We start from the raw sequence: 12708 nt of genomic DNA on the forward strand, positions 1-12708 counted from the left end.
GAATCCACACTTCTTCCTTAGTTGCAGGTTCTTGTCCGGGAGGGAAATCATTCAGGCATCGAAAAATGTTTCCTCCTCTTCTTCGATAGCATGAATTTCTTCAATTGGTTGGATGAGGGATGAGGGATCAACATGGTCTTCCTCATCAGAGATAGCTAAAGAATAAAAAAGTGGTGCATTATTGATACTTGGCCCCTTGCTTGCAGGGGGTAATGGAAGCTTGTTGTTTTCAATTAAATCTTGGATAGCTTCCTTAAGTTTCCAACAATTTTTAGTGAGATGGCCCCTACCTTGGTGATACTTGCAATGTGCGTTGGGATTCCAGTTAGCTGTCCTTTTTTCAAAGGTGGATCCCTAAATGGTCCAATGGGAGTTATAAGACCTTTTGTATGTAATCGATCGAATGCGATGTCATAACTCATACCAATAGGAGTATAGTTCCAAATAAATGGTTTCTTTTGTCCTTGATTGTTCATAGAAAGAACTTCACTTAAATTAAAGGTGCTAACATTGTTAGAGTGGGTGGTTTTAGAAGAAGACGGATTGTCATTCTTCGTACCCTTCCAGCCACTGTTGGAGTTGTTATTATTAGCAGCTTTTTGTTTAGAAAGGTCGTATTCAATGTTAATTCAAATATCATAGACGGCCTTATAGGTATGTAAATTATTTTGATACTTAAGATGTTTGGAGTACTTTTCTTGGAGGTTTTTAATGAACATCCACACAGATTCTTTTTCACTTAGTACTTCAATCATCCTAGCAGAATTTCTCTCCATTTATTAAAGAAAGAAGTGAAACCTTCATTCTCTTTTTGCTTAAGTATTTCAAGTTCTCTATGATCAGTTTCAACATGAATATTACATTTATACCTATCAATGAAAGCGTTTACAATAGATTCCCAAGTAGAGGTTTTCTCTTTGTCAAGAGAAAAGAACCATTGTTGACAAACGATTTCAAGAGATAAAGAAAATAAAGAATGAAAGACCTTCCTATCAATCCCCTTAATATTCATTATAGTCTCAAAGACTCTTAAATGGAAATATAGGTTTGGTTGCCTTGAACTTTGGGATGTTGTTGGCATTGAACTTCTGCGGAAGAAGCTCCTTGTCCACCGAGACCCTTTGCGAGCTGATGTCCTGGAATCTGTAGTCATTGGATATCTTGAATGAGCTCCATTTGTTGTTGCTTCACAGGGTCATTGATTTGGAGGGTTAAAGTCCTCAACACCTCAGTATCGCTAGCCATTTGCATCTTAAGCTCATTGACTTCTTCTTGACGCGCCATTATCTTCTTAGCTTTTCTTTTCCGACTGACTGGTTATCAAAAAGTTGTACTTGAACGAAAAGGTTATCCTTGATTAAACGCCCTTTCTTTCTTGACCACGCGCTGTAAATTAAACCATTTTATTTGTTTAATGACTTGATTCTAATTGACTTTGACTTTAATGGTTTATAAAGAAAAAGAAAAAGCAAAAGTACGGTGCATATTTTTCAGAATCAAGTATATGCGTTCAAACAAATGTGGTTTAATTGGAGTATTAATATCTGACTTACCCCCCTAAAAAAATGACGAAAAACATGCGCATACAAGACTCTCTAGACATAGGCAAAGTGTACATACGTATTAGTGTGTGCTTTATTTGAGATTACAAGTGACATGCTTTGACTCTTGTGTATGACCATGGGACTAAGTGCTTAGACTCAATTAAGGACTAAATATGGTTATTGCCATTAACAAAATGATCGAACTGATTAATAAATTGTTTAATTAGACTCATCGTGATGACTCGAGCAAAAAACTTAACTGTCGCCAAAGCAACAGGACTGTCGCCACACACTGCAGTGCAGTACCAGATTACAGGATTGTCGCTCGGCGTTGCATAACAGCGTTTAGCGCTACAACTTAGATTTTTGCCCCATTACTGGAACATTATTCTGGGACTGCTTTCAGTATTTTACTCTACGGGGACAGGCCTAAAGTCGTACTAAGTAAGTTTTGATTAATTTATTAAAGTTTAATTACTCAAATTAATTAATTAATTGCATTGGCAAAGTCCTTTTAGTCATTAATCAGTTTATTTATACTTAATCACAAGTGAAACAAACGGTTAGGAAAAACACATCGAGTATGCACAACAAATAATGAACAAGTAATGAAGTAGGCACAAGATGATGCAATGAGTTTGCAACATAACCATGGCTCTATTTTTCTAAAGTTCGGGATATGGTTAGTCAAAGAGGGTCCATGGTTATGAGTCTGGATGCACCGCGCAGAAGCCTTACCTTTGGAAGGGTTGGCGTGTGTGGATGGGACCCCGCGAGTTAAACTCGCCTCCATGGTTTGGTGAATTCAACATTCTCGGATGTACCCTTTGTTGCTCAGAGCGTTCAATCAGGTAGATGGAGCATGAATTCCCACAGGGTTATGTCCATATGTAGAACACATATGGGTTTTAGAAAAAAGAGAAACTCAATTAGGAAGTAGAATCGAGCCAATAGTGCTAGAAATAGTCAAAACAAGAAGGCAGATTTCTGGCTCGGTATTGGAAGAACACAGCGCTAGAAAACAGAGCCTGCAGCTAGAGAAACAGCTCTTTCGCCAGGCAACAGAATTGTCGCCAGGCGACAAAGCCATTTTTCAGGCGACGAACGCCGTTTTCTTGACACTAGTTCCTACATGCCTCAGCACGTTTCTGTGTTCTTAGAACTATCCAGTTTTCACAGTATTATTTCGATTCTAGTTGCAAAAGATATTTCTCAAATTTCCTATGTGTAAAAATCCTATGTTTTTGACTCATTACGGATGGTCTTTCCAATGAGAACCTTTTTTTATGCATATGACAATAATGTTAATCAAAATTATGCACATGAAATACTTAGAACTTTTCGAGTCTCATCCACTCATTCTAAATTATTGTCAAAATAAATTTTAGGAATTAAAATAGAAATCTTCCCTAGTGGAGTCGCCAACAACTGTAGGGAATATTTCAAGCATTAACCCAAACTTGAACCCCACTGTGACCATACACTTAAGCATGGTGGCGTCCAAAGGGAAAGAAGATAGAGCAAAAGAGTCGCCAACAAGTTTTAGGAACTTGTAAACCGTTCATAGGGTGAAGGTTACACCTCTTAACGATCCATGAGATCTTAAACCCAATAATTCTGGAACAAAGACTGGAAGTTTAGGATGAAGGTACAAATCTAATCTAAAAGAGAAAGAACCTGCCCTAATAATAGACCTCAACTTTATTCTTCTCGTATTCATGTGCGCTTTCTGACTAACATACAATCATTAGGTTAACCCTAAACCTATTATTAGCGATCACTTGAATTATAATCATATTAACCTAAACAAGATTATTAATTATCTTATTCAGCGTGATTACAAGTACCAATTCCCTTTAAACATGCATAAAAGGTGTGATCAAGCAATAACAATATATATCAAGCAACATAATAATAATCATAATCCAAATAATAATAATAATAATAATAATAATAATAATAATAATAATAATAATAATAATAATAATAATAATAACATTATATACGTCTGCTTGGCTTCGAGTTGTTCCTATTTAAGGATTGGGTCAGACTATGAACGCGAAGACTTACCGATGTGTGTTATGCTACCGATTGGGTGTTCCGTTGTTCTCTGCCTCGACACCGTGCTCTTCTTGTTCGAGGGTTTTTCCAGGGGATATTTTTGGCGATCACGCGGTGTCGTGTGCTGGTATCGTGGGTATTAAACATAGACATAATGTTGTTCGGGATACCCTAGTAGATGTTTGCTATTGTTATGGGATTTCAGCAAGGAAAGAGGTTGACATTGGGTTGTCTGGAGGGAACGACGAGGCCCTCAGACCTGCTGATGTGTTACTTTATTCTTGGGATCGTGGTCGCGATGTCTGTGTAGATTTTACAGGATCTTCTCCTTTGACACAGTTAGGGCAATCTGAATTTATTCTTGGACAGGTTGTGGCTGATGCAGCTCATCAGAAGCGGGTTAAGTATGAGGCTCGTTGTCAGGCGATTGGATATGGGTTCATTCCCTTCTCCTTCTCTTTGTTTGGTGAATTAGAGAAGGAGGTTGTTGCGTTGCTTAAGCGAATTCAGAGGTTCTCGACGATGCAAGGCATTGGAGCACCTGCTGCAGCTAAAGGAGTGGGGGCCCAGATTGTATCTCGGCTTCCCACTAATTTATTGTAGTTTGCATGACTTTTTGTTTTTGAGATGATAATAATAATAATAATAATAATAATAATAATAATAATAATAATAATAATAATAATAATAATAATAATAATAACAATTATGACAATAACCATGACAATAATAATTACAATCATGTTAAAGCATAATAATAGCAAGATCTTAGGCATGATACTAACAAGATTAATAACAAACCCTAGCATGTCACTAAACAATAAAAATCAAAGCTTTAACCCTAACATGATACTAACATGATATTAGGAAAGAAAATAGGAAGCATCACATAAATCATATTTGATGTAAGGAACTTATTCTTTACCCTAAACATCATACTAAGAAAAGCATCCTAACACAATACTAGGGAAAACATCCTAACATGATACTAGAAATCAAAATATCAATTAAACAATTAAAGTACTTACTTGGATGCCTCGTACCTCTTTCTAATAACAAAATACACACGTTAATAAGTTCAAGGAAAATATTAAAACAAAACAATTAAATTAAATAATTGAAATTGAGATTTAGGACCAAACCCTCATAAATATAAAACCTTTCACGTCTAGGATGAAGGCAACTTTGAACTTGGCTAAGTGTGTCTATTACTGATGTATGATGAATTTTTTTTTGTAAAAAGGCTAGGCTAGAATGAGGGAGAGAGTATTGTTGAAGCTGTCTAGAAAATTTGACGTAGAAGCCGACTCAGACAACTGTTGATTTCTCTTCTAGTAGATGATCTACCGGGCATCAAGAGTTCATTTTTTGCTTCCCACCGGCTGTTGAGTCCGGCAGGTGTTGTTGGCATTCCTCTTAGGAAGAAGAATTTTTTACCAATAAATGGTCCCGACTGCCTTCTCCTTTGGATGAGGAGTTGGCTGCTGATCTCTGACTAACTTCCCCTTTTCAAGAGGTGTCTTCTTGGCCGACTGACCCCTACTTGGGCCAGTCCGGCTCTAAGCGATTAGATTTTTGATTTCACCCTTGAAACTTGTCATGAACCTCATGAGTTCGTCTCGGGTGACGGGAGCTGATCCACCTGCCGTATGGGTTTCCCCTTTCGGCTGCCCAGGGGGTCGATTTGTACCCGCCTGGGTGGCACCCCGCTTTAGAGTGTCTCTGTGCCGGATGCGCTTAGTTATTAGAGAGCCATCATCGGCTGTATAGGTTTCAAATTGAGGATCTTCATCCTCTTGGTCCATAAAAACTTCCAGGTCATCGCCCATATGCTTAGGGGGTGGTACAGACTCTTGAACCATCTTTGAGGTACTGTCCCCACAGACGGCGCCAAATGTTTTGGGTGTTTTTTCCCTCGGAAGAGTTACGTCACGAAGTCTGGTCCGGCTGAGTAGTATCTGAAAAACAACGGAGACTCCGGGTGGTTGGAGCTCTGCCTCTGAAGATTAAGTTAGTAACTTGAAAGGGAATAAAGAGTACGGAAATTTAGGTGGGGATTTGCTTAGATTCCAAGCTCAGGTGTTTCTCTGATGAGAGAGAATGTAAGTGTAATAAATGATTGAATGTGTCCCCAAAATGGGGAAATATCTCTCTATTTATAGGGTCATTAGAGGACGTGCCCCTATCTAGGTCACTTGACCTAGATTTCAGTGGGCTGCGCTGTTTTACGGCGCTTCCTGGGATTTAGGCCCTTGAAGGCTGCTATTTCAGGGATGTATCCAAGGGGGCCATGTGTCAAGAGGATATTAAGCCATGTAGGCCATCCTGAACTCGACACGTGGCCTCCTCTCATTGGTCCACGTGTTTAGGGTATTTTTACCCTAAATACACGCCTCTGTTGCCAATGATAGGATATGTTGCCATGCAACAAGGTCTGTCGCCAAGCAACAACCTGTCGTTTGGCAATGCATAAGGTTTTCCACGCGTTTTCAACTCGGAATCTACTTTTTGATAAAATCAAGTCGTAAAAGTCCGTACGAAGGGTAAAATCGTAATTTCATTTAAAACACTTCTTTTATTCCAAATAAAACTCATAAAATATAATTATCAATCCTAATCCCATTAGGATTCAAAAGAACCTTCTAGAAGATTCTATGATAAATCCTAATTGCATTAGGAATGATAATTCCTAAAAGGCCCTCCTCTAGATCATCGGGCCGCATATAAGGATCAAACGGGGCCCAGTTTAGTAATTTGGCCATAACTTCCTCATTATTCATCGGAATTGGGCTTATAATATATTGTTGGAAAGCTCTCTTCAAGCCCCATCCAACTACACCGTTATTAAGCCCTTTAAATGGATCAAACCAAACTAGATTGGCTGTTTTCTTAAAATAGGTTTTCAAAATCAAAGAGAAAAGAAATTAAACCTATCTGCAACACTAGACTTTCCACACTTTCAATTCATTCGATTATGATTCGACGCGAAAGGTACTCATCACCGGGTTTGGTTTTGGGGAGACACAAATGGGTGTCTACAGAAGCCCCCACTTTGACTGAGTTTGGAGAAACACATGTTTCGAAAATCAAATGTCAAAGTATTGATATGGATGGAGAATGATTAAGAACGTTCTGCGATCCTAAATCACTCTTGTAACGCCGATGCCTACAAACTAGCATTAGTTAAAACAGATAAGAGAGTTAAGAAACGCGTATCTTGAACCATCGAGCACACGTCTCTGAAGGTAACCGATTTGTTGCTGCATTGTTGTATTTTTGGCGACCTACTGCAAGCTAGAGAATGCCGCCTGAAGACCGCTACGCTTGTAACTGCCTCCAATTTCGTCGTGACAGACTTCTGCAAGCTAGAGAACCCCATCGAAGATTGCTTCGCTTGAAACAACCTTCTAGCACTTTGTGACCATCTTCCGCAAGCCAGGGAACACAATCGAAGATAACTTCGCTTGAAATCGCCTCTAGTTGTTTGTGACAACTCTGCGCAAGCTAGGGAATGCTGCCAAAGATATCCTTTCCTGAAGCTATCCCCATTTGTTGCGATAATATTCCGAGGAAAATTACCGAAGACCCACGCTTGTCGATCTTGAAAAGCTCACTTGAACTTTACTTCCGCTATGCCAGTACGTCGGCGCTTTTGCTGCTTTTGAACGTGTATGTCGGTGCCTTCTGCTGAATTATAAACCTGTTTTTCGGTACCTTTTGCTGTATTTTGAACCATTATGTCGGTGCTTTGCGATAAGCCAATGCTTAGGCGCTTTAAGCTAAGTGAGACGATCATTCATCAGGTCGATCACTTTATGCGATTGTAATCCAGCCGATTACTAAGTCATGTCAAATTTCATAGAGGGGATAACTAGCGTACCAAGGAACCCAAAATGTTGCAAGAGGTCGAAACAACCTCATTGAGTGGCTGAGTAGTTTGTCGCCGCTGAAATGTTGCTGGCGCCACATATATGGCTCTAGCACCAGGCGCTGGCACTAGCGCCAGGCGCTAAGTTTTATCGTCTGGCACCAAGGCCTGTCGCTTGGCGCTAGAGTCGGGATTTCCATATATACCCCTTTCTTCTTCTTCATTTTCGCTGCTACTACTTATTTTTGCTCGAGAATCGCTACGGAACTTCAATTCATCCGTTCTTGCTCGTTTCTCAACCGAATTTGCTCAAGTTTGTTGCAAATCAAAGCTTATTCCATCCATTTTCCCGATCTATGTAAGTTTTTTCAAAACTCACTCCGGTTTTAATGAATTTTGCACATGTTTGCTCACAAATTTCTTGAAATTCGAAACTTTAATTGCTTAATACACTTTGTTTGTCAAATTTTATGCCATGAAATTGCTTAATTATGTTTATATATTGCCTTAGGAGTAATTTGAGACTTGTTTGACTCAATTTGGTGAAGAAACGAATAAATCACCATTGTTGGACCTCTTAAGGTTGGGAATACAATGTGGCTTGTTCTTGATGTTTTTGTTAGCAATTCTTGTCCAATTTGTCACAATAATTACCATATTATTGCAAGAAATTGTTTGAATGTTTGAAAAATTCCGTATATGCTCAATTTGAATTTGTGCTCTATTTTAGTACGTTGTTTTTTTTTTTTTTTTTTTTTTGCGAACATAGTATCATGCGGCTAGGTGAACCTTAGATACTATAGAACCTTTATTTATGATAATTTTGCACAATGTAGCATGGCTAGACAGCGAGGTTCGGGTTCATTGTCTCGAGACGTACGATGGGAGCACGAGCCCGTAGAGGACGACACCGACCCGTCCACTTCTCTTGGTCCTCTCCCCGAGTGGGATGAGCGGACTCTGTACTTCTCCCCCGTCCACCATATCTCTGAGAGGGTACGACGTGGGATCACAGTTGGTAGGACGCGCTACCACGGCTCTGGCTGTGACACCTTAGGTAACCTGTACAAGATGTACATAGGCATTGACGGAGAGGTGAGACTTCTCTAGGAGTCTTGCGGGTTGACTGCGCTTTTTGAGACCTCAAAGGCCATGATTGCCTCTAGGGAGGGTCATCACGTGGTTCGTGTGCTGGTGGAGTTCTTTTGGGACACCACCAACACTTTCCACATTCCTTGGGGTGAGATGATGGTCAACACGACCGACTTTAGTCTTATTACGGGACTAGAGTTTAGTTCTGTTACGCTGCAGTTTGACAACGAGATCAGCATCTTTTCCCCTGAGGTCGAGGTGCTGTTGGGTCCGATTGTTGTTCGGGCTCGTGCTGAGGTAGAGTCGACTCAATTCAGCGACAAGGGGATTCACCGTTCGACTCTAGCGGCGGCCTTCGAGGATGATGCGACCACCCGAGAGCAGCGGGTGCGCATCTTTGTGCTCATCTTTCTGTCAGGGACGTTATCCCTTGACAAGGGTAGTAGAGTGCTGCTTTACTACCTACTTACGGTCCGTGATCTACACTTGATTGGGACTTATGACTGGGCCAGCTTGGCCTATGCTGACTTCGTTCCAGCGTTACGAGACTCGTGTCGACATCGGTCTTTCACAGGGAACGTCGCTCTATCCGGTTTTTGGAGAGTCGTAGAGGTATACTTTATCTCCCATAAAGTTTAGCTCTATGCACTAGGAGAAAATAGCATTTGGCCACCGGTTAAAACCCCCCTATGCCACCGGTTTTGAACCCGTGGGCATTTGGGGGGTGGCAATAGTCAGATATAAATCCACCGGTTTAAAACCGGTGGGAATAACCCATTCCCACTTTTTTTAAAGGGGTTTTTGGCACCGGTTCTTGTTCAAAACCGGTGCCAATAATGGCAAAAAAAAAAAATTATTTTTTTTTGCATTTTTTCAATTAAATTGATATATAAACACTAACATATATATAAACTTACATATTTTCATTAAAAAAAGGTTGTAATATTACAAGTTTGGTCCAAAAAAAAAATACAAGTCACTGTTAAATACAAGTCACACCAAATCACCAATATAACACCTGGCAAGGCAGCAACTGCAGCAGCAGCCTTGCGTATAGATAACATCTTCCGACAGCCACCTGCATCAACAAACAAAGATAAGGGATCTCGAAGTGTGTATTAATCAAAGACAACAAGCAGAGCAATACTACCTTAAATTCAACCATATATACATGCAGTGAGGAAGACTGAGAAGAAAAGGCTTGGAAAAATACATTTTCATATTCTAAAAGATTTTTAACACGGAGAAAGGACCAACATAATTGTTTATTCAGCCTCTCCTATAACCCACCTCCCCCTCCTCCATCCATTACTTTGCTTTCCTCAAAGGTTATAGATTAATAATCAAGCATAACAAGTAGCCTTGGTAGAGTAGTAGCAGTTGCAGCCTTGGTAGGGATGCTGCAACAGCAGCCTTGATAGGGCAGTAGTAGCTGCAACCTTTCGAGGCCAGCAGCAGCAACAGGCTCGGCAGGGCAGCAGTAGCTGCAAACCTTTCTAGACCAGCTGCAACGGTAGCCTCGGCAGGGCGACAGTAGCTAAGTCAGCAAATTCACCCAATGATTTACGTATAGCGAATTCAGCAAAATAATTTTTATTTATTTATTTTTTTACCAAAAACTGAAGTAGAAAGAATTAGTATCTTATCTTAAATTACAGAAATTTCTACAAAACTTAATAGAAAAATCAACGGGAGCTAACAGAATTTCAAAATGCATCATTAACACATGTAAATAACAATAAGATGATAGCCTAAATTGAATGTGATATTGACATTTACTCAACTCAAATTATACCAAAGCATAACCAATTCATTTTCAAGAGAGCCAAATTACACCAAGCATAACAATTCAATATGATACTGGCTCCCTTTCTACTCAAATTACCACCCCCAAACAATATAATCAAAACCTATTTTAAAATCCACTTTGAAATTAGTTTCTTTATACTCAAATTACACCAAAGCAAATCAATCCCACTTCAACACAATCATAGTTTTAATAACCCAACAATCATAGAATTAACACCAAAGCAAAGCAATACAGCAAGCTAAGCCCAATCGACAAATCTACAACATCATCAATCAAAACAACAGGGGTATTTGTAACCTTAATTCCTCTTTCTTTAAAAATAGAATTAATAATCCTAACATAAAGAAAAGAAACAAACCAATATTCACAATATGTTAACCAAATTCTCTTAAATAAGTGTCTCAAAGAAAATCAAGAAGACAACATCAAAGAGATTTGATATTGTTTTAAGCTACTTGTATAGATTAACAACAAAATCATTGTTATTAGGAAAATTTTAAAGGGACCAAGCTCATTCACAATATGTTAACCAAATAATACAAAATAATTGCTTCAATAGCATTACTGCAGTTTCATGATTCTCATCAAGTAGCTCCTACCATTGGCTAATAGTTCAATTTATTTATGCACTTCTAATTAGTGGACAAAACATGAAGAACTATTTGATACCTAACTAAGGAAAAGAGAGTAAAGTGATTGTGCAAACATTGAGTTGTGCCTTGCCAGGAGCAGATATTGCAGGTCTTTCAGGCTCTTTATAATCAAGAGGAGGGGTAAAGTCCACCTCACAGTCTGTCTCGATTATACTGATAGTATGAGAGGGCTTTGTTTCAATAATGTCAACGTAATACTTATTGTTGTTATATGCCACCATGATGCTGTCTCTAGAGGTTAAGTGTGAATAATTTCTCAAAGTAGTCTCCAAATTGCACAAGGAGATAAGTGCAACACATTCAAGCAAGCAATAATTTGAGTCAAGAAGCATATGGATGCATGAAACTAAAAAGAATCAATATACCATTCTACTGACATGCTCAACCTCAATCTGCCAATTACATTCTCAATCTGCCAATATTCTAATATTACTTCAACTTCCTACAACTTCGGTAGAGAATTAGCTCCAATATCCACTACAATCAAATTTCAATATCCAAATCAGATATGACAGAAACTGAAACTATTCAATTAATCATTAAAGCTTCAATAGTTCAATCTATCAAATTAATGATCTAAGATAGTTTCTGCCAATACTCCACTTCGATATGCATGCTCAATCCAATGACAATGAAGCCAATTTCACAATAAATCAAACATCATAAGACTAATAACAAGCTTAATTCAGAATATTATTCAAAATAAATCAAACAATATAAGATTTCCACCTTCAAATAAATGCAAGCAGCATAAAGATTACATCTTTAAATACACATACTAACCAAATTTCATACAAATATATGTACAGAAACAACAGCTTAATTCAGAATATTATTTAGAACATTTCAAATAAAATTCAAAAAAGGCAAAGTTAATAAATATACCTTCAAAATCTTCATCATCTTCAATAGGAGATGAGATCGAAAGCAATTTAAAAATAAAACAACCCAGAAATCACCTAAAATCCAAGAAAATCGATTAAAACCTATCTAAACCAGAATAATCAATTGCTCAAAGCAATTTCGAAAATCAATCCCTAAAAAGTACAAAATCGAATTAAACCCAAAAATTAAATCCTAACCTCGAAAAATAACCAGAAACTGTTGTTGATGTTGATGTAGATCGAACAAGAAGGGGATGAGATCGAAGGTGGTATTCAATTAATTGGACAAGCATCGGGGAAGAACGAAAGAGAAAAAGAGAGAGAAGGAGATGAGAACGAAGGAGAAGAGATCGAAAGAAAAAGAAGGAGATGAGATCGAAAGAGAAAGAAGGAGACGAACAGAGAAGAGAGAGAAGGAGAGAGAAAGAGAAGTAGAGCGGCTGAGAAGAGTAGGGTTTATTTGGGTATTTATGGGGCGGTTTTTTTAAAAAAAAAAAATAGTAAAGCCACCGGTTTGAACCGGTGGGTTTAGTATTTTACCCACCGGTTCTCTTTGAACCGGTGGCAATTCCCTTCCCTCGTTTTTTCCCACTTTTTTTCCTACTGGTTCTTAAGAACCGGTGGCCTTAGGGCGGTGCCAATTTAATTTTTTCACCTAGTGATGCTTTGGTTAGCACTTGCTGATGCTTTTTGCCTTTCGTAGATCTGGTTCTACGAGTACTTTCCCTCAATTGCGCCTGCGAGACTGTCGCCACGCAGATTTCCAGTGAGCGCCTCTTGGGGACGCCGCCGTGCT

The 12708-nt window shown here is 38.8% G+C and overlaps 1 long non-coding RNA gene across 1 annotated transcript; it reads right to left on the minus strand.

Moving 5' to 3' along the window:
* Window positions 1-9477: 9477 nt before the first annotated feature.
* On the minus strand, window positions 9478-12468 carry LOC110704000. Its single transcript, XR_002507833.1, has 3 exons — window positions 12111-12468; window positions 11914-11987; window positions 9478-9643 (listed from the first exon to the last, which is right to left on the minus strand). It is a non-coding gene; the product is annotated as an uncharacterized LOC110704000 (long non-coding RNA).
* Between the last annotated feature and the right edge of the window lie 240 nt (window positions 12469-12708).

This window comes from Chenopodium quinoa, unplaced genomic scaffold (assembly GCF_001683475.1).
Source record: "Chenopodium quinoa cultivar QQ74 unplaced genomic scaffold, ASM168347v1, whole genome shotgun sequence".
NCBI classification, from domain to species: domain Eukaryota; kingdom Viridiplantae; phylum Streptophyta; class Magnoliopsida; order Caryophyllales; family Amaranthaceae; genus Chenopodium; species Chenopodium quinoa.